The sequence below is a fragment of the Neomonachus schauinslandi genome, chromosome 8, assembly GCF_002201575.2.
Source record: "Neomonachus schauinslandi chromosome 8, ASM220157v2, whole genome shotgun sequence".
NCBI lineage: Eukaryota > Metazoa > Chordata > Mammalia > Carnivora > Phocidae > Neomonachus > Neomonachus schauinslandi.
This window is the reverse complement of record NC_058410.1, coordinates 83,463,580-83,487,143: the sequence shown is the minus strand read 5'-3', so window position 1 is coordinate 83,487,143 and position 23,564 is coordinate 83,463,580. Positions and strand designations below refer to the sequence as shown.

The 23,564-nt window shown below is 36.2% G+C and overlaps 1 protein-coding gene and 1 pseudogene across 5 annotated transcripts in view; both read left to right on the top strand.

Moving 5' to 3' along the window:
- KCNQ5 (potassium voltage-gated channel subfamily Q member 5) overlaps positions 1–23,564 on the top strand; it is a 502,673-nt gene that overhangs the window by 68,025 nt on the left and 411,084 nt on the right. The window lies entirely within an intron of this gene.
- On the top strand, positions 18,710–18,808 carry LOC123325617 (annotated as a pseudogene).

Sequence of the window (23,564 nt, the reverse complement as noted above, 5' to 3'; positions counted from 1 at the left end):
AAGAATCCTTTAACCACATAATTTTCATTCTTAGCCACTTAAGTTTGGTTGATGTTGAGATGAAATGACTAATTTGAACTTTGCTTAATTTGAAAGTTTAACATAATATAGATTAAGCTTAAATACTCTCATATTGAAGTGCCTCTTATTACACTGTTAAATTAAACTTCTGTGGGGGCTCCTGGGCCTGGGTGCCTCAGTCGGCAAGTGTCCAACTCTTGATTTCCGCGGAAGTCATGATCTCAGGGTTGTGAGATCAAGCCCCCCATCGGGCTCCGTGCTCAGTGGGGAGTCTGCTCAAGATTCTTTCTCCCTCTCCCTCTGCCCCCCCCACCAATGCATTCTTGCTCACTCTCTCTAAAATAAATAAATAAATCTTCAAAAACTTAAACTTCTGTGAGCAAAATAGTTAACATTTTTTGAATATTAACTGTGTTTGAGGCATCAGACTTTCCATGCATCACGCCTCACTTTTCATACATAATTATTCCTTATTTCTACTTCTGTATCTGTAAAATGAAGACAATAACTAGACCCATCTCAAAGTCTTGCTTGAGAATTAAATGAGATCATTTATAAAGCACTTTGAGCAGTAAACAATAAATGTAAGATATTAAAATCAGCTATTTTGATAATCAAAACAGTCATAAGAGATAGGCATTATTATTCCCATTCTTAATGTACAGGTAGCTCACACAGCTAGCAACGGGCAACACTGAGATGCAAAAAAATCCCAGTTATGTTTGGTTTTAAAGTCCAGTCCGTTACCTCATTCAAAGAACTAAATAGCAATTAGTTTTTTTTTTTTTACTTTAACATATTACAAACTCTTCAAACAAACCCTGACATAAAGAACTCCATCCCTATCATCACTATCCTACTTCTATCCAGGCCCATTCTCTCTTATTCAGATTGCTTTTGTTTTGTTTTGTTTTTCTGGGGTTTTGTTTGCTTTAAAGAAGATTTATCAGGTTTAGTTTGAGTTTCTCCTTTTAGAACGCAATATCCGATTCTGAGATCCTCAACCACAGTGCCAGTTGGTGGTGGGTGTGTCACAGGTAGTTTAATTCAAAGCAGTAGAACAGTACAATAAAGAACTAACATTTACAAGTGACTCTTTAAACATAAATTACAGCAGATACAAGATTATCCCTAAAACAACATCCCATTGACTCCATTACAAACTTACCTGTTTCTTGAGAGGGAAAACAGTCTCCTGGGAATCTAAATAAACTGCAGACCTATAATCCACACACAACTGCAAGAGGGTCTTCCTTGCCATCATCCATCACAATTGCTGGGTTGAAAGATGGAGAATGGCTGAGCAGACCACCCTTCAGCTAAGCTTCCATAGAGGTTCTCTTCCCAACTTAACTGACCAGGGGAGGAAAAAGTATTGATATACCTAGAATCATCAGATACCCTGTATGTTTGGGATCAAATGACATTTTAGCTCTTCTATCATTTGACTTCATTGCTGCTTATTACCAGGTTCATTCATGGTGTCAGCTCATTTTAGAAGTACAACATCAACAACAACAAAAAGTTCCAGGTGGGATTTTATTTATTTTTTTATTTTTTTTTTTAAATTTTATTTATTTATTTGAGAAAGAGAGAGAGAGAGAGAGCAGGGGCAGAGGGAGAGGGAGAGGCAGACTCCCCTGCTGAGCAGGGAACCCGATGCGGGGCTCAATCCCAGGACCCTGGAATCATGACCTGAGTAGAAGGCAGCCAACTGAGCCACCCAGGCGCCCCAACCATTATACCATGGAACCCCACTTCCAGGTGGGATTTTAATACCAAAACTATAGGGGAAAATATTAGTAGCTGAGTTAACTAAAATAACTGTCTGAGAAAATTGATAAATTGTATATGTGCACTTTGTAGAAGGCTCAAGGTAAAAGGATGTTTAATGAAAGCTCCATATTCATGAAAATTTAACAAGCAATCCAGAAAATCAGCCAAATTTTTTATATTTTTGTACAAGGGTTAACCAAAACTCACATAATATTTAAGGCTTTTTATCCCAACTTCAGAGCCTCTGAAACAAATTTCACTTGGTTTAACCTAAAAAAAAAAAAAAATGCTGTTTTAGGCCTTTTTTTTTTTAAAACTTTTGAAAAGCAGGTACCAAAAATTGTGATACCAACTTTTCAAATAAAATACTGTTCAAGAATTAGTCACAAATTTCAAAGTTTTATAAGTAGGCAGTATTATAAATTCTATAGCTAAGAATTATTTTGTGTTTCATGCATATGGAGGGAAAAAAAGAGTAATGTGGACTGTTTTTTGTTTTAAGATTTTTTATTTATTTGAGAGAGAGTGAGAGAGTGTGAAAGAGCACTAGCAGTGTGAAGGGCAGAGGGAGAAGCAGACTCCCCGCTGAGCAGGGAGCCGGATGTGGGACTCTAACCTGAGACTCTGGGATCACAACCTGAGCCAAAGACAGACACTTAACCGACTGAGCCACCCAGTCAGGTGTTTTTTGATGTAGTCAATAAACTCTGTATTACATCACTATACATCACTATTAGGAGAATGTTCAACTGAGTTGTTAAATTCTTTCCACATTAGAAATTCTAGAATAATTTAAAACATTAAAATTATAAAATAATTCATAATAAATGCAATATTATTTTCTTGGCTGCTCTTCTTAATTTGTATGTATTGTCCTAGACTGTTCTTTCAGAGGAAAGCCAGTATTCACAAACTGATGCCTTTTCAATGAGATGCATTATGAGGGTGAAAGTGAGGCCAATCAAGGATAAAATACTAAAATCTGTGTAGCAATGTGACATGCTTCTTAGGTAAAAGGATAGGAGCCAAATGCAGTCACCAATTCCATGCAGCTCAACGGAAATAAAGGTGGACATTCCTGAATTATTGGTCAAGCTCAAGGAAATACAGATTTCTTTTTTTTTTTTTATGAGTACATAAAAAGGTTTAGGAACCAGTGTTTTGCAAGTGATAAAAAAGTATTAAGTTCTTGGAATGTTGCAATAAATAGCTAAGGTTCACGTAGAGAAGGATGTGTTTTTGAATTTCAAGGAACAAAAACTCCCTTTGTTTTCTTTCACTCTCTGTGGAAATACTTTAAGACTCAGCCCCAGGTCTGTGTACAGCAATCAAATAAGTTTGGCTGTTGTTCCCCCATGTCCTCGGCACGTGACTCATTCATGCAGAACACTGACAGACAAACAGATTCTCATTGTCAAGGAGTATACATTACCCTACACTTCATTGCAATTGCAAAAAAAAATGGTGACTTTACAATGAGATTCCATTTCATCAAGCTATACTTTTGGCAGATCCAAGTGAAAAAAATATTATTTATATTTACTATTTTTTCCAAGTGTTCTGCCTTATTATCTCTTTAGAATCGGTCTTAGATTCCTTTTAAAAATACTTGACTAATCTTTCTCCTGCTCTCCATCCCTGTCATCCCTGACCTGCCCCAAGCCTATTAACTGTCCCATTTAAATAGTCTCCTAACTGGACTATTCTCCTCTACACCATCTACCACCATCTACACACAGCCACAGGAGTAGTCTGTTAGGGTGCAGATCTGCTGCCATCGCCCCTTTGCTAGAGCCCCGCAGTGGCTCCCCAGCCCAGCAGACAGAGGACAAGCTCTAATCAGGGCAGAGCACACCCTCTGCGAGGAAGCAGCCATCTCTCCATCTACTCTCCCCAAAAACTTTGAACTCTACTCCAGCAATCCTGAACTACCTCCAGTGTCTTACCCTTTGCATCCTCTGCCTTTGCCCATGCTGCCCCTTAATGCCCGTCCTCTTTCCTTTACTCTACTTTCTCCTTTTAGACTCCACTCCTAAGTCACTTCCTCCAGATGTGGGTTGGGTGGCCTTTGTTTGTGAGCCCATGGCCTGGGCCTGTCCCCTTTGCTGCACTTCCCCATGTTGCTTTGTGATTATTTGTTTGCTGTCTGCTTCCCCCAGTAAATTAACTTGTCGGGGGTAAGAACAATGTCATAACAAGCCAAAAAACCCAGAAGGGCTGAAAATGTCTAGCTAAACCATTTCTTAAAAAATATTTTATTTGGCCAGAACCAAGGTACACAGACTTAAATTCTTGCAAAGAAGCATTTGCAAAGAAGCCAGTTCAGTCTATAAACTACCAAGTTCAGGCAGTTTAGATATATGTCAGCATTTTTAAATATTCCTTCATTTGGTCTGATTTTTTTAAAGCATTTATCTATTTATCCAGTTCTGTTTGTAGTATGTGTTTTAATTTTCAGCTACATTGCAAGAAAGTACATGGCGCTGCAAAGGAAGTAATTACCCAGGATGAGGACATTTGATATATTTGCTGTTCTTGTGAAACTTGTAAAACTACTCATTCGAAGAGATTTTCTCTTAAAATAAGATTTTAAGCTAGGGTAAATTCAATAAATGTTCACTTGTGGCTGCTTTTAAATACCAATATTTTGTACTCCATTTTTGTGTGCCTTAAAAAATATGGTCAAGCCAGACTTTTCTATAAAAATAAAACTGAATCTTACCTTACTTCCCTCTGAACACTGATAACTGCACATAAGGTGTTGTGATTTTAAATTTTATTAATAGCTTCTATTCTAGCCCAAGCTTCACATTTTTAGATGTTTTCATTATCATAATTAGATTTGGGGGAAGATCATCTCCTATTTTCTTCCTTTTTTAAATGTACGCAACAGAAATCTTTAGAAAAAATATTTCTCCTTATATTTATGGAACAATAGTGAAATCATGTTAAATTTACCAAAAAGATTGTTTTTTTAATATCCATAAGGACCAAACTGAAATATTTGTAAGTCATTATTTAAGACTTTAAATACATTAACAACATGCATGTTCTTTTTATGTCTTTGTAAATTTTCCTGCTTCTCATTTGTCAGAGATTACCCAGTGAGAACCTTGTAGGGATGTCTGCAAGAGGTGATTAATAAATTCTTTTAGGCGGGGCACCTGGATGGCTCAGTCGGTAAGCGTCTGCCTTCGGCTCAGGTCATGATCCCGGGGTCCTGGGATCGAGTCCCGCGTCGGGCTCCCTGCTCCGCAGGAAGCCTGCTTCTCCCTCTCCCACTCCCCCTGCTTGTGTTCCTGCTCTCGCTGTGTCTCTCTCTGTCGAATATAAATAAATAAATTCTTTTAGGCAACTGCAATAATGACTTTCTTTGCTTCATGTGATATACTTAGTATTTTTCCAAAACATAAAAATCACATAGAATGATGTATGCCAATATCAACTTCATTATTTAAGGGATTCCTTCCTAATAAGAAGGGAACATAAATATGAGCTTAAATTTTCCATATGTCTTGTTCTTGCTTTTTTAAAAAGGTAGTCTTTGTTCTTCCGGAAAATAATTATTGCATGTGGTGAAAAGTTATTTCCATTCATATAAAATGTAAAGTTTCCTCTTTGCTTAGAATGACCATTTCTGTAATTAGGAGTCTTTTTAAACATGGAATGCTATTATTTGATCTTTTTGTATCTCTGACTTCTGGCTCTATTTTATTACCTATCTCTTGATTGGTGATACTGTATAAAACATGCTATTTCTTTCCCTTTTTCTTCTTCTGCTCCATTAAGTTTATTGCATTTAAAAGATGATTACCATGCTACTGCATTAAATATAAACATTATTTACAGAAAAGATGTTACAGTTGAAGATTTTATTATATCCCCTCAGTTCAGAAACAAAGAGAGGCACTCCAGGGCCTTCACAATAGCCTCGCCCAGCCTTGAAGTTATTTCTGACTTGACTCCTTCTTGGTGTTTTTGCTTCAAATAAACTGAGTTAGTCAGTGTTTCTCCAATAACTTCTGTTCTTTTCTGCCTATCTGCCTTTGCTCAATCTATTTCTTCCACCTGATATGATTTCCTCTGTATTTGAGCCCAAATCCCATTCACACCAGTTCCCTTCACCACATACATGGTGACTTTCTTGATACTTGCATCCTGGGTGTCCTAAATAACTACTTATTCCCTTTGATTTAGATGACTGAGTTGTGAGGACAGACATCCTGGGTCAGTAGAATTCACTGCATGCCTATCAATCGTCAGGAAGGTTAAACAGCAGAAGCTAAAGCTAGAGTTTGTCTTCCTATTGAATCCATTTACTCCTTTTGTCAGTGTTTGGTAAGTATGAAAAGGAAAGACATACTTTGCCAAGATATAGATGGTAGAATTGCCTCCATAGATTAAAAGAAATACTAGCTGCTTCTCCGTGGAGACTTTGTATTTTATGAGTAAGAAAATTTAAGTTGCAATGTTGAAGTGCATTTAATTGTGCAACTATTCTTAAAAATATACCTAGTGGGGTTTTTTTGTTGTCTTTTTTTCTTTTAATTTTATTTTATTATGTTATGTTAATCACCATACATTACATTATTAGTTTTTGATGTAGTGTTCCATGATTCATTGTTTGTGTATAACACCCAGTGCTCCATGCAGAACGTGCCCACTTTATTACCCATCACCGGGCTAACCCATCCCCCCACCCCCTCCCCTCTAGAACCCTCAGTTTGTTTCGTTTTTACTGTCAAAGTATTTTAAAAATAAAGCACAGCTAGTAAGATAAATGAAAATTTGTAAAGCTTAATTTCCCCTCCTGTAGGAGTTTGTGTCCCTTTAAAAAGTGAGATGGAGGGCAGGGGGAGATTTTCAAAGCAATTATCAGTCCTAATTTTTGACACAAAAAGAGCTGTCAGATTTTTTACTTTGGTTACTTCCATTTGAGAGCTAATTTGTTACATTATTACAATGTTGACAGCTTCAAATTCCCTGAAATAAATGATCAAAGGAAAAAGTCTAGTATAAGGTAAAAAAACGTTATTTTTTTGATATTGTTGTTTTACTCAAAAAAAAGAGAATTTTTGTGTGTGAAAAGTTAAACAAGAGAAAAATAGCGAACTATTAAAATGAGTATTACATTTGCATAAATTATTTTGCAAAAAGTATTTGATAAATGTTTACTGCATAAAGAGCTTGGTTAATTTACTTTGAAATTTTGGTGAAATAAAGCAGCAGAAATCAGAAATAACAAACATTATAAAATTAAAATTGGTTAAAGTGCCACTGATAGTGTAGTTCTATTTTCTCTTTTTAGAATGAATTATTGAGTGCTTCAGAAAAGAAGGACCTTATTGGCCCCTGTAAATCTGCCTGTTATTGTCTTTCCTTTTATTAAAGCAGGAGCATTAAGATATTCTGAGTATAGGGGCGCCTGGGTGGCTCAGTCATTAAACATCTGCCTTTGGCTCAGGTCATGATACCAGGGCCCTGGGATGGAGCCCTGCATTGGGCTCCCTGCTCAGCAGGAAGCCTGCTTCTCCCTCTCCCACTCCCCCCTGCTTGTGTTCCCTCTCTCACTGTCTCTCTCTCTGTCAAATAAATAAATAAAATCTTTTTTAAAAAAAGATATTCTGAGTATAAAATGTGAAATGGAAAAGATGTTTTCTGTTTGAGAGATTCTCATAAAGTTAATATTTTATAAAATATCTTGTTGTAACTGAAATTTAAAAGATATCTGTTTAAAGAATTAAAAAAAGATTTATTCACTCATCCATTAGACATGTACTGGTTCTTTCTCTTTGCTGGACATATGGTAGACACTCAGGATGGAGAGATAAATTATAACTATCATTCCTTAGAGATTTACAATACAAGGAGTGTAAATAAATCTGTAACCAAATAAATCCAGCAGAAATAATAAATGTTATGTAGATGTGTGTATGGAGTATAGTGGAAGCACAAAGATAGTGATCCTACTTGCCCACGGCCTTGTAATGGGTTCTAAAGTACATATTACATATGCTATAATATTTTCATATATGTGTGTATTTTTATAATTGCAAAAATCTAAGAACAAATGTTAATGTGTGTATATGTACATATTCATATTTTCAATCAGTTTATGAATATCAGGCCATAATGGTTTGTTTCATATCTTTCCCATGGCCAAATCACTTCTTGATATTATACTAAGCAAATGAGAAAGTGCATCAACTCCCATTAAGCAATAAATTCTTTTTTTTAGTAAATTCCTAATTTGGCACACTAAACTGGTTCATGATGGCCTTGAAAGTATCAAAGTACCTTCCAAAAATATCTAAATTAAAACCAAGGCATAATTTAACCAAAAAGGAGAATGTAACCAAGAAAAGTACAGAATAGTTTTTTTTTATAGTAATCCACATTATTATTAATTATGAAGTATCATCTTTATATGTTCCTTTCTTGTCAAAAGAATAATACTCAGAACCACATGTAGTAATCTTCTATGCACATTCATGTTCATAAACATGAAGACACCCACACCAACATAATCATACTGCCTGTATTATACTTAAGATATTTTAGGGAATATATATTAACTTAATTGTTTCTTGGTGTCCATATCAGGGACAGAGATGTCTATGTAACATGGTCATATAAACTGTGAGTGTGTATGCATGTGTGTATACCCGGTTAGACATGTGAACCACCTAGGGTTTCCAAATGGGAGTGGCAATTCAACTTCATAAGTGGTTTTTAGATTTGTACGTATATTCACAAAACCACCTGTTTCTTTTGAAGTATTGCTATTTCCATTACTAAATGTGAAATTTTGAGTCTCACAAATGTTGCTTATTCCACTGGAGAACCAGTTTTTGTTTGTTTGTTTGTTTTTGTTTTTGTTTTTTTTAAAGATTTTATTTATTTATTCATGAGAGACAGAGAGAGAGAGAGGCAGAGGGAGAAGCAGGCTCCCAAGGAGCAGGGAGCCCGATGCGGGACTCAATCCCAGGACCCTGGGACCATGACCTGAGCCAAAGGCAGACGCCTAACCATCTGAGCCACCCAGGTGCCTGGAGAACCAGTTTTGATACATTTTTTTAAAAATATCAAGGTACAAAGCCTAATTAAATTAATATACATCAGTATCAATTTGTATCAGTAATAAAACTATTCTGTATGTGATCATTCTTCCTCCACCTGCAGGCATTATCCAGCTTTTGATTGTGTGTATGTGTGTGTGTGTGTGTTTATTTCAGAATTTTTAAAAATGACATCATTGGGCGCCTGGGTGGCTCAGTTGGTTAAGCGACTGCCTTCGGCTCAGGTCATGATCCTGGAGTCCTGGGATCGAGTCCCGCATCGGGCTCCCTGCTCAGCAGGGGGTCTGCTTCTCCCTCTGACCCTCCCCCCTCTCGTGTGCTCTCTCTCTCTCTCATTCTCTCTCTCAAATAAATAAATAAAATCTTTTTAAAAAAATAAATAAATAAAATTTAAAAAGTAAAAATAAAAATGACATCATTATACTATATATCTGGATACAGTAGGAAATGAAATAAAGTTTATATTTAGCTATTGAAATGAATATTATTGAAAAACATCCAGAAATTGCCCTTGAGATAAATTATAGCTAAGATAAAATGCTTAAGAATGCCCAGTTTATTCCATGATTCTTGAATCTTCTGGAATTTAAATTATACATTAATCTGAAAATAGTTAATCAAGGACAGAACAGAAACTAGATACCAGTTAAAATTTTTATATGTATATCTTTAATTGTCCAGCAACTGTAAAACTTCTTTTTTTTTAAGATTTTATTTATTTATTTGAGAGAGAGAGAATGAGAGAGAGAGCATGAGAGTGGGGAGGGTCAGAGAGAGAAGCAGACTCCCCGCCGAGCAGGGAGCCCGATGTGGGACTCGATCCCGGGTCTCCAGGATCATGACCTGAGCTGAAGGCAGTCGCCCAACCAACTGAGCCACCCAGGCGCCCCAACTGTAAAACTTCTTAATAAAATCTGAATCAAAAAAATGTTTTTCCTACTAGCACTCCAGTACAGGTGGACAAGGGTTCAGGCTCCATGACTGACATGGCATTTACTCAATCAGCTAGTACAGTCAAAAGTCTGACTCTGACCTTTTACCCAAAGTCAGCTCCAAAACTGTAGTTCTTCTTGGTTTCAGATCCAGACCATCCCTTCCATTTCTCTTTTATGTCCTAAAGCTGCTGTCCATACCCATGGTGAGTCTCATCATCTGCTGTTAAACTGCTCATCCTGAACTTTTGGCTGCTTTTAAGGAAGTAACATCTCTTCAAATTCCAGCCACAGTTTTTAAGAAATCCACCTCCTGCTTAGCCACACCTTCTATTTTCCCTCCATTGACATCCTGTCATATTTCCAAAGTAACTGCCTTCTGTAAGCTCTTAAAGAATTCTCTTCACCGTTTATTTATTTCTTTGGTTTTTCTCATACTCTTTTCACCCCGATTTTACGTTGGATCTTTGTGAATATGTTCTCCATAACACATAAAATGTATTTTCCTCTTAATTTTATCTTTCTAAACCTTATCCAGTCTTCAGAGCCCATGCCATGTCATGCCTTCCAGAAATTTCCCGCATGGGCCCCCCTCTAGATAATCCCTAAATCTGAAATATTTATTAGCATGCAGGGCATGTAGAACTAGTGATAAATGTTTTCTGTTGTACTCTAATGCTATTATGTCTGTAACATGGACTTACTTAGCTTTTTAAGAGAAGGAACCATGGGGCACCTGGGTGGCTCAGTCGGTTAAGCGTCTGCCTTCAGCTCAGGTCATGGTCCCGGGGTGCTGGGATCCAGCCCTGCAAGGCTCCTTGCTCATTGGGGAGCCTGCTGCCCCCTCCGCTTGAGCTCTCTCTCTCTCTCTGTCAAGTAAATAAATAAAATCTTTAGAAAAGAGAGAGAGAGAGAAGGAACCATGTCTTACTCTTCTTTTAATCCCCATTAGAACACAAAAAGATATATCAGGTACTCAAGAAAGACTCACTTATTGAGTAGATTACAAAGGTCATTATGAAACTTTAAGGCAATAGTTTTCAACCAGGGGCACTTTGGGACATTTGGCGATGTCTGAAGACATTGTTTAGTTGTTACAATTGGGAGGGAGATCCTACTGGCATCTAATGAGCAGAAACCAGGGATTCTGCCAAACATTCTAACAGTGCAGGGGAACACAACACCCCCCCAGATATCAGGAGTGCTGAAGTTAAGAAATCCTGCCTAAATAGATGTTACATTTCATAGTAAATAATCTACGATCTTATATATTTCCTCCAAAGGAAGAACCTTTAGGGATTAATCCATGGAATGCTATTATATGCATTTCTTCTCTTTCTTCCTGCTTTTAAAAGAAGATCAAATAAATGCTTCAGGGATATCCAGAGGTCATTTAAAAACTTAGTTCTCTAAATCCTCACATCGCTACCACACAATAAAATCAAACATAAACTGAGTCTACACTGTATTTATCAAAACATGGATAGGGGCTACCTTGATCCTTTGATAAGAACTTTCTTCTTCCTAAATTTTCTCTGATCTGTGCTCCTCAGCAGTTCTTACCCTCTTATTCATATTACCTTTTGTAATAAAGTTGTTTTTGTCAACGTATGTTTTGATGTTTAAATTTTAATTACAACTAAGTGGAGAAATATTTATAAATTTATGTATTTATTTATTCGACAGAGAGAGACACAGCGAGAGAGGGAACACAAGCAGGGGGAGCGGGAGAGGGAGAAGCAGGCTTCCCGCGGAGCAGGGAGCCTGATGCGGGGCTCTATCCCAGGACCCTGGGATCATGACCTGAGCCGAAGGCAGATGCTTAACGACTGAGCCACCCAGGCGCCCCGGAAGTATTTATAAATTTTATATTTTGCGTATATTAACACATATTTCATATGTATTAAGATATGAAATTGAAGGGAGTGATGGTAGAAAAAATTGAGAAAAAATTTTGAAATATAAAAACGAAAATTCTTTTAGATTTCATGTCTTAAAGACATGAAATTATTTAGAATTTTACCCTATCGCAGAGAGAGAAAAAAGTTAGATTTGAATTTATTAAACAAATACTTCTTTCCCAAACTTTCTTCTAGATGGAGGGACAAATCATAATAGCAAAAGTATAGTTCCTCTTTTGACTCATGTATTTTTCCATAAGTAATTGGGTTCCTACCAGGATATTTTGGAAGAAGAAGGATGCAGTTCTCTAAGGAATTGCAACTATTGCATATATAGTTTTTATTGTTGCACCTATTTTTGACACATTCCAAAATGATATATTATGTAAATATAGTATTGATCAGTTTTCCTCCCTTTTAAAATTCTCCAAAAATAAAACATGCATAGAGAAAATTACTTGGTTTGGAGTAGAAGTCATTCTAAATGTGTGCTTTTATTGCCTTGTTTTTAAGACCTTTATTTCAATCCATACAAAACATCCAAATAATTTAGTCCTGGAATCCCATTCATTGGCAAACTAAAAGACCATCCAAATAAATAATAATCTGGGATTACGCTTGGTCATTGGAAAGGAAATATTTCTAGAAATAAAAATACTGTTCTTCTCTTTTTCCTGTAATTTTCATAGCACTCTGATGGCAGTTTTATGGCCACTAACAGAGATTTGGCCCAGAAAATCATGTTTAAACTGAGGGTGCACCTCTGCTAAATCAAAATGAATTGTGAAATAGCTAGAAATGCCACAGCTTCTCTTCATGTTCTGCAAATTGTTTCAAGATGTTTTCTATAAACTTGCACTACTTTTGCTTTTATATTTTTACTCATTCATTCAGCAAATATTTACTAAGAACATACCATGTACCAGCCACTAGTCTTAAGTCCTCAATCATTGATGAGCATAGCACACATTCTTCCTGTTTGACAGTGATTACAGTCTTACAGTAGACAAAAATCAAATAATCATACAAATAAACATTTTTTCTTCTTTCGAAAAAACATGTATTGAGTGCCTCCAGGGTTCTGGACCTATTCTAGGCTTGGAGGATACAGTGCAAATTCTAGGAAGGTTACATTCTGGCAGACAAAAAGACAGCAAGCAAATAAAAGTAGATAGATCGATAGATATTATCATGGCAGGTGGTACTACGACAAAAATTAAGTTATATAAGGCATAGAAGATTCTGGGAGTTGGGGTAATATGTTTATAGGCATAGTGGTCAGGAAATATTTCTTTTTAATATTTTATTTATTTGAGAGAGACAGAGATAGTGAGAGAGAGCACACAAGCAGGAAGGAAGCAGGGAAGCAGATTCCCTGCTGCACAGGGAGCCCAATGCGGGGCTCCATCCCAGGACCCTGGGATCATGACCTGAGCCAAAGGCAGGCACTTAATCCACTGAGCCACCCAGGTGCCCTGAAGTCAGGAAATATTTTAACAGAGACCTGAATGAAGAGAAGGAATGAGTCATGAGAAGAAAATTCCAGGCAGGAAGTACCTGACATATTAGGGAGTCAGCAAGGGAAATGTGGTAATGAGAGAGAGTGGTAGAAGATGAGGTCAGAGAGATAGGAAGGGGCCAGATCTTTTAAATGGCAAACAGCTTTGGTTACTACAAACTATGCAAAGTGCTTTGTAACAAACACAAGTATTAAAAGAACAGATATCTGGGAGCCTAACCTAACCTGGGGAATTAGAGGAGGCTTCTGTTGGGGACTGAATTGTGTCCCCCCAAATTCATATGTTGAAGCCTTAACCCCCAGTGTGACTGTAATTGAAGATAAGGCCTTGAAAGAGGTAATTAGGTGGTAAATGAAGTGGAAGGGTGAGATCCTAATCTAACAGGAATAAGAAGAGGTATGAGAGAATAGGAAGAAATACCAGGAAAAAAAAAAAAGGAAGAGATACCAGGGATCCATGCACACAGACGAAAGGCCAGGTGTTGGGATTTAGTGAGAATGTGGTTGGCCATTTGCAAGCCAAGGAGAGATGCCTCAGGAAAAAACAAAACCTGCCAACACCTTGACTTGGACATCAGCCTCCAGAACTGTGGGAAAGTAAATTTATATTATTTAAGCCACTCAGTCTGTAATGTTTTGTTATGGAAGCAGTAGCAGACTGATACAATTTCTCTGAGTAGGTGACCTTTGAGCTGAAAACTGAAGGATGTATAGGAGTTAACCACGAAGTAGCATAAGACAACAGTACGTGCAAGGACCCTACATTTGAAAAGCACATAGTGTGTTTGAGATTCTGAAGGCCCATTGGCTGAAGCTCCGAGAGCAAAGATAAGAACAGTACATGGAGAGATGAAAGAGCTTGAGGGAAGCCAAATCATACAAAGTCTGGTAGGCTCTGTGAAGGACTTGGGCCCTTATCTTAAAGGGGCTGATGTGATTTAAAAAAATTGGCATTTTTAAATATCACTTGGCTGTGGAAAATTGAATGGAATAGGGAAAGAATGAGTGTGGAGAGAACCACTCCAAAGGTCCCAGAGAGATGAAGTAGACTGGACTGGAAAGGAGGCAACAAAGATGGAGAGAAATGAATTGATACTTGCAGATAAAGTTGATAGGGCAAGGATTCCTCCTACATCTCTGGGTCTTGCAAATGGAAATTGATACCACTCTTGAGATGGGGAACACTGAATTCATAATTTTATCTCCAAACCTAATCAGTTCCATTTTGGACATGTTGAATTTGAGATGCTTCTAAAATATCCAAGTGGAGAATGAGTAAGTGGATAAATCTGGAGCTCAGAGAACAGATGGAAGCTGGAGATACAAGCTTGGGGTTCACCAGCATATATATAGTAATTGAAACCTGCTATAGTTTCATTTCTCTAGAGACAGGGATTTTATTTGTTTTGTTCATTGATGTATCCCAGGTGCATGGAAAAATGCTGATATATAGGAGGCACTCAATACATATTTGTTGAATGAATGAATGAATGAATGAATGAATGGATTATCTAGGGAGAGCATTTCATATGAAGAGAGAAACAGGTCTAGAATGAAACCTTGAAGAATGGCAACTTCATAGGTGGGGTAGAACTTACAGAGGAACAACAAAGGAACACTCAGAGACAGGAAAATCAATCAAGTCTGAGGTACATGAAGCCAGGGGAAAAGAGTGTTTCAAAAAGAAAGTGAGTTTATCCTCTGGAGCGAATGGCATGCAGCAGCAAGTCTAGCCTATGAATGAGCACTTCTGAATCCTAACGGCAAGAGGGGCCTTAAAATACTTGAATTTATTTATCACCATTGTCAATCTTTGAATCAAAGACGATTTGATTGCTTATGTGCAAGACTTACCTCAGATAATAACAGTCTCTTAGAACCACATCTCCGACACATTCCCAGCATGGGTGTGTATATAATTACATCATCATTCTTTGCATTAAGTTATGATCTTAACGACACTTGCAAATAATGTATTCAAGTAACAACACCAATAGCTTTTCTTGACAAGTTCACTTGAAGTCTTCTGTCTGGATGAAAGCTCAACCACTTTTTGCCTTACTATCTCCTTCCCTCCCTCTTTTTATTTCACTCTGTGCTTCCCTACTCTCTGCATAACAAAAACTTTACTAGCTTCATGCATAATCACATGATGAGTCATAATTAAGATTTGAATAAATGATAAAAATAATTTTATTTCACCACCTGTGTACCATCCACAAAAAAAGATAGACTGATTAATTAATTAATTTCCAAGGTCATGAGTATAATTTGTCTAATCCTAGCTATTCTCATATAGATTCTCTGCCTTGCAGAAGAGCTATATGGAACCCTCTGGGGACATTTCTAATACTCATGAGCACAGTTTTCTTATAGCTAAATTGGGGTCACAGACCTCAATTTAGAGATCAATAATATTCAGCAGAAAATCCTGTCTCTCCATTTCATCTGAATGGCCTCTACCTTGAGATAGATAACCCACTTGACTTTTATATGTTATTATTTGCAATGGAAAAAATAAGGAAAAAAGTCATTAATTGTCCTTGGTTTAGATCTCAACTGTAGACTGTAAATATTTAGTTTAAGGAATACTTCTCCTTCTTTCTCCCTGCTTTATTTTTCTTCAGTACACTTATCCTACTTGAAATTTTATTATATTTATTATATGTTTATTACTTTATTTGGTCTTGGATTATCTTCCCTTGGAAGATACAAGATACAATGTCTCTCTCATGTTTGCTGCATCCTCACACTCAAAACTATGCCTGACATATTGTAGGAGTTCAGTAATATTTACAGAATGAATAAATAAATAGATGCTTAAAGCCTGATGGTGGAGGTAGATATAAAATGCTGGTTGAGTTTGCAATTTAGTATGAAATGCAATTCCTAGTACCAAGTCACACATTTGAAATCCAGGCAAACATTTTTGCTTGTTAACATCTTTAACTGTCTTCTCCTAAGTGTCAGCCCTGCATTAGATGTTTCCACATGAAGATCCAAAGGTGCTTTGAACTCACAGTGTCCCAAACACCCTTCTTTTTTGTTTTCTACTCCCACCACAACCTCATACCTCCCTCTCCTCAAGGCCTTCCTTATCACCTCTACCTGTTCCTTTGAGTTATAAAACGCCTCTCTCTCCTTCAGCTATCCAACCAATCACCAAATTCTATGAATTCTGCCTTTATAATGTTTTTTATATCCACCTTCCAAACCACTTGACCCCTGTCCTGGTTCATTGGATAACTCCTTTTCCTGACAATTGTAATCACTTCTAAGGTCTCCTGGTGCCTCTAGTCTCCTTTTTGTCAGGTCAGTATTACATTATTCCATATATTCCACACCTAAGTAATGTGAATATTAATTAATCAATAAAAATTAATTAAGTTTTTTTGTGTGTCCATTCTAGGTTCAAGGAATAGTCTAAGGCCAAATGGGGCTCTTTGTCTTACAGAACGGTGTAAAGACTAGATAAGCCCATGTCACTGTCCTTCTCAAAAATGTTCAGACTTCCTGTTTACAGTGAATAAAACTTAATCCCTTAGAATGATACTCCCAAACTCTCTTGCCTTTCTAGTTTTATCTCACATCCTTCCGATGACCCTAAACACAAGCATTCTATGTACCTTCTGTGTTGTTTCCAGAAGGGGTATGCACTTCCATCCTGAGTTCTGTCTTTCTTCATCTCATCTCTCTAACTGGAATGAGTTCCTCTTTCCCCTTACACATGTGATAAAGTCCTATTCGTTCTTAGACGCCTAACTCAAATGTCTGCTCACCTGTGAGCCCTTGTCCATTACCACAGGAAGAATTAAATCTTTTCTGTTTGCTCACAGACTTCATTTATTCCTCTATAAGTGCACTTATATCTGCCGTAGAGTAGGTTCTGAGCACCTTAAAGACATATATATGCTCCTGGTGAGTCCATTTTTTTTTTTAAGGCCTCTTACTACTAAGCCTTAATTTATCTATCTGAGATTTCAAGTTCATATCAAATAGTGTATTTCTAAGGAGTTCCTAGATTCTCTCCAGTATGTTCTAGAAAGTGCTAGCCACAATTGTGCAGTGCTACAATAACTGCTGTACTCAGTTTCTCTAAAGTTCTCGGTCCTTGAGCTGTAGCATGAGGAGCTTTTCAGAGCCCATTTGGTAGGAAGGTTTACACCATCTTCAGAGTTCAGAATGGAACTGAACTGAACAGGACCCTCATAGAACATCCTATGCAATATAGTTGAATACTTTGCTTTCCCTTTTTTCTCTGACATAGCTCAGAAGCTGTTGCTTGTGTACTTTATGCCTGATATTGTATGGTTACATAAAAATCTCTTCTTCTCATAAATAGGGATAGTGTTAACCTTGGGTACTATTTGGTAGCTACTGTGATTTCACTAATGACCATCAGATTCAGAGCTTAATTGTCAACTGATATATGTCAGAACGCCGTATACTGGCTAATTTCTGTCAGTTTCTAAATGATAACTGTTAATGTCAAGGCAGTTCAAAAATAGCAAAAACTTGATTTCCCCTTAATATCCTGAAAATCATATTCATGGGCACCAGGGAGTCTGGGCAATAAATCTGATGGATTTTTGCCATCATATTTAGAATAAACAAATTAATGTTAGAAACAGTTTTCTAACAGGAGATAATAAAGGAAATGGGCAAACACAAATAAATGTTACAAAGAGGAAAAATACAATTTCTGTGAGCAGATTAATTGCTTTTGTAAATTAGATGGAACTTTTTAAATGTAGGCAAGAGTTTTAAAATTATACAATTTAGCTAAATAACGTAGTATTTGTTCCTGTCATTGAATAGTTGTCTTTCTATTGGGGCAAAAATTGATGTTTAAATATGTTTTATGACAAAGAAGTGTTTGCCAAATTATTTACCAGTGAATATTTCTTTAATTGGACTGAGGTGAGTGAGCGTGTGATTCCTCCCTATGGTGGCCAATTTCAGGCAGGTCACTGCAGGGTGGGTGTGAAGATTCACTCCCATCTCTGCACCTACCAGTGAGATCATTAAAGAACACATGTGGTGCTGGTAGCACACAAACTGGCCGGTGTCTGGATGTGTTCACAGTATGACCAGGTTCCCCCAACCTGTCCCAAATCCCCAGGCTAAATCCCTTGAGGCTCTGGTGTTCACCTTGCAGATTTTGGCTGTTAATCACAGTTACAATCTTGTACACTGCAGGCTTTCAGTAAATGTTTGCCCTTTGATTATTACAAAGGCTTTCTTGGTAGAAAGGTTCAGGTAAGAACCTGAAGCATAGAATGAAATGGGTGATGAGTAGAAGAATCCGATTCTAAATTTTGCTGAGATCAACTCCTGCCCTCACATGGTAGGGAGCCTCTTTGGTACCTCACTAAAATGTAGAGAGGATAGACCCTCTTCCTGGCTGAGGCCATATACTGGCTTAATAGCATATGTAATTTACTCTTTTGGCTTTTTTTTTAATAAAAATTGTATACATTTATACTCACTTCAGCAGCATATATACTAAAATTAGAATGCTATAGAAAAGTTAGCATGCACAAGGTTGACATGCAAATTCATGAAGCATTCCATAGTTTTATAGGAAATATAGTTAATAATATGTAACAACTTTGTATGGTGACAGATGGTAGCTAGATTTATCCTGGTCGTCATTTTGTAATGTATGTAAATGTTGAGTCACTATGTTGTACACCTGAAACTAGTATTATACGATATGTCAACTACACTTCAATTTAAAAAAGAGATCTCATGAACAATAGGTGTTCAAGAGTTCCTTTCCTTAAGATCTTGTGAATCAGATTTTGTGAAGTTGAACCAAATAATTTCAGAGTACAGTGCCTAACTTATTCCTCTCAAATAATCCACATAAAATATAGTATTGCTAAATAAATTCCCTGTTTTTAGATCAAAAAGTATATATTTAAGGTGTATAACATGATGTTTTGATATACATATATACATAGTGAAAATAGTCAAGATAATTAACATATCCATCTCCTCACATAGTTACCTTTTCTATGTTTGTGATGAGAGCACCTAAGACTTACTCTCAACAAATTTCCAGTATACAATGCTGTGTTGTTAATTATAGGCACCATATACTGTACATTAAATCTCTAGTACTTATTCATCCTACAGAACTGCTTACTTTGAAATATAGACACATCCAAATTAAAAAAGGGAAATCAATTATAAGAGGACATTTATAAAATATTTTAAAAGTAATATTTGGTTTTATGAGATCATATTTTAATGACAATTAGATAATCTAATACTATGAAATTCTAATGATATCTCATACTGAGGTCTTAAAAAGAATAACTGTTTCACAGTACCTGAATATCCTCATAGTGTCAAAATTTTTCGATTCTTGAGAAATCTTATATCTAAAAATAATTTCCCTCTACAGCATATATCAAAATTCAAAAGTTCACGATTGATGTTTGTGGTATAATTACTTTTATATTGTTACATGTAGAATCATGAAAATATATTTGAGATCGCAGTTGAACACCTATTTTATGTCAATAAGAACTCTTGTACAGTTTGTTAAGGCTGAAATGCAGTGAGAACATTTGTCTTGTAACATTAGAGTCCACATCCAGAAACATTCTGTGTATCATAGAAAAAATAATGCAGTGGATTTTATGGGTTTTTTTAAGTTTTGAAAAATAGAAAATTTTCACATAAAAAGTATGTCATATGATTTATAATACATTAAAAGATAGCTGATAAATTCATTTTGATCTCACACAATAGTGCTCAAATTTAAAACTTTTGCAGTCTTAAACTTTCCGTATCTTTCCTGATCTTTTACTTAATGCAAACATTTTTATAACGTATGTACACATATTTAAAGAAAGTATATTAGCATATTTATAATAACTTATGACAATTTTATGAATATCACCTAATAAATGAAACCTCTATTCTAAAGAACTCTTAAATGATATTTAAATATGAAGAAGCCTTATTATTGGGGGTTTGGCATAAACAAATAGATAACAAACTACATATGTCTATATGTAGGAAAGACCTAAAAATTAAAGGAAGTGATGTAAAGAATTGGTTGTGGGAAAAAAATTCTAAGTTGAATTTAAAGAACTAGATCAGATTGAACACAGGTTAATTCTTCCTTTCTTATAGACTGTCTAGGGGACATAGTTCCTATTATATTTTAAATTTTAATACATTTTATTGGCTTGTGGATTATTTTAGCTCTGTTATTAAAATAATGTTTCACTTCTAAATATGTAATTTTGAAAGGTTTGCAGCAATGTCCTTTGTCTGATTTCTTTAGAGAAAAAATAATATAATAATAATAAGGTGATGAAATAAAATTATTCTTTTAGGAATGCATCTTTAAAGGATAAGATATTGAGATTCAAAAACACATACATTTCAATAACACTGTGAGTTGATCTTAACAATAGGTACCATAATAAATTTTCTAGTTACTCAAATGATACTGCTATTGTTCAAAATTATTTCAGAGCTCTTCTTTTGGAGTTGCCTTTATAACCAAGTTATGAACCACATAAAAAAATTTCTAATATGTTACAGTTGCATCTTTTTCTTAACCCAAATGCCATTGCCCACCTTATTTATATTGTTTATCATAAGGGACTCCAAATGTCCTTTTACAGCCTCCCAAAATAAAATTCATTCTTTAAGTATATTTAAAAGAATGGGACACAATTCCGAAGGAAATTAAAAAGCGGTTTTGAAATACTTAAAAGACTGCTCATGAGAATAAATGTATAACCTCACAGAGTAACTGTTTTATAAAGGAAATCGATTATTTGGATGTATAAGCTATGGTATGTGTGTGCAGTCATTATGTTTTTATTCATTCATTTACTTACGATTGAACTACCATAATATTATGAAAAACTATTCTTAGCATCAAGGAGGCATTTAAAATGTTTCCCTTTGTTTTAAGTTGGTTTTTTGGGTTGTTTTTGTTGTTGTTGTTGTTTTTTTGCTTAGTTGAATATTCATTTGGCTTTTTTTGCAGTACCAAAAGCAACAGGTGAAACCCTGCTTTAGAGGCTTCTCCATGGTCTTTAATTGTTAATCCCAATAGAAGCTTTACTCTTTGCAAATCAGTTCTGGGCACCACATTTGGTAAAGGCTGGGTCTATAGCCACAAGATTAAATCTGTTTTCACATTTTTATCACATAAAGGAGACCACACCTGTTTGGTTCGCTGGTATATGGCTGTCATAATATCCATATGCAATAGGAGTTCAATTACTGTCTGCTGAGTGAATGTCAGATGTCAGACACACAACTTGTCATTTTTAGGTCTCCTAAAAATGTTATTTGAAAAACATGTTCAACTTTGATGAGACAAGAGAAAAGCGTATCTTAACAAAAGCAATCTTTAGAGAAGAGATTGCAGGGATGCTTATTCATAAAACATATAAACCTCTTGTTCTACTTTAGCCACTGTTTCCCCAGTGCCATCTCAAAGCAGCAATTTAAATTCATTTCTGCATTTTATCAACACAGTGTTTATTAGACACCTACTATAAGCCGAAGAGTGTTCTAGGGACTGGGAAAATAACTATAAACAAAATAGAGTTCCCATGGAGTTTGCATTTTAGTGGGGGCAAATGGTGATTCTTGAAGATATTGTAATGTATTTGTAAGCATTGTTTCTGATTATTGACAAAATGTGAATAATGATCCCAATGTAGTGAGGTCTCAGTGGTATAATTTGGTGAGCTTCATAAACTGTATCACAAAAAAGAGTGCTGCTAACCCAGTTTGGGCAAATATAGAAAATTTGGATGCCTGACACCTAATGTTGTTTCACCAATGTTGTAATGATTTGCTTAAGATGAATGGTTGACCACCTTGAACTTCCCAGGAGTTACCAAATAATGTCTTCATTGGGAATTCATTCTTGGATGACATATGCTTTTAGAAAATAACACCTGTGAAATGTTAGTATAGGAACACTTAATTTTGGTACAATCTTTAATAAAGACTACAGACTTTGGGCTTTTTATCTTAGCATTAGCCACATATTTAAGTATGATGGACACAGCATCACCTGAATCCTTAACTTAGAATCCATTTCCATGAGGCTGCCTCTAGATATTTTAATGTGCATTTAAACCACAGAAATAAAAGCTGGGTGAATATTTGTGTTCATGCATTCATGAATGAGTTTCTCTGAAAACATGAAAAATACTCCTAGCACTAAGAAGGTGTTTGAAAAAGTTTTTGAAGACCATTTGTTTTGTAGATACTCACTTAGCTTTTACAGGACAGTAGTACCAACAGTAGCTAGAATCCTGCCCTGGAGTCGTCCCTAGCATGAACTCGCATGACTCTCTTTCTCGAAAATATCTCACTGCCAATCACTACCCATAAATCTCTAGAGGGCAAAGACTATGTTTCATATGTGCACCCCTTCCAACCCCTACAGCCACCCCAAAACATACAGAGCTCCTCATGCATAGAGTACCTGTATGTTTTTACTAATTGGCTTTGGCTAAGAGCTGTGAAGAGCCCTCTTCCTTGCTCTACATTGCTAAAAATTTCCCTTGAGTAGCTTTCCTGAGAAACTGAGGTTGCCCTGGCAGCCTACATTTGCTTTTTTTTTCTAAATTCCTTTTGATAGCCATGATCTTATAAAAGAGTTCCTCTGAACTGATCTCTAAGAGAGTTTGAATCGTTATGTTGCGAACGTGGGCCTCATCCTTTGCTGGTCTGCCTACTCTGCTTGCCACTTTTCCATCAGCAGTTGGTGGCATTCAGCAGCAGCTGCCTTATCTTTATCTTGCTTTTCACTTGAAGATTTGGGAGCTAAGCCAGGTCTTGAGATTGTTCCCTTCTGCTCCTTCTTACGGTCTTATTTGAAATCCTTTCACATGTTTGGGGAGGGGGGTACCCAGACAAGGAAGGACAACAAAAATGACAGTTTCTCCCACTCCCCAATATAAGTCCCATTTTAGACCTGCTTTTGTAATTGCTAGTGTTTCATCAGTTGTTCTTTTTGTATTGAAATGTAAAAATATTCTAGCTTTGTTTTCTAAAAATAGCTTCTAAGAAGTAGTTCAAACATGGATGTAAAATACAGTGAGTTGAAAAAAAAAGAGATACTACTGGGATCAGGGGAAAGGGTATTCATTCATTCATTCATTCATTCAAAAACTGTTGAGCATCTACTATTTGTTTGGATCTGTGGGGCATGCAAAGATGAACAAAACATAATTGTACTCTCTTAAAACTGCAATCTAGGTGGAAAAAAAGGAATTTTGCCCTATACCAGCAGGTATCTGAACTCCACCCAGATTTTTGGACCCCTACTACGCTAGGT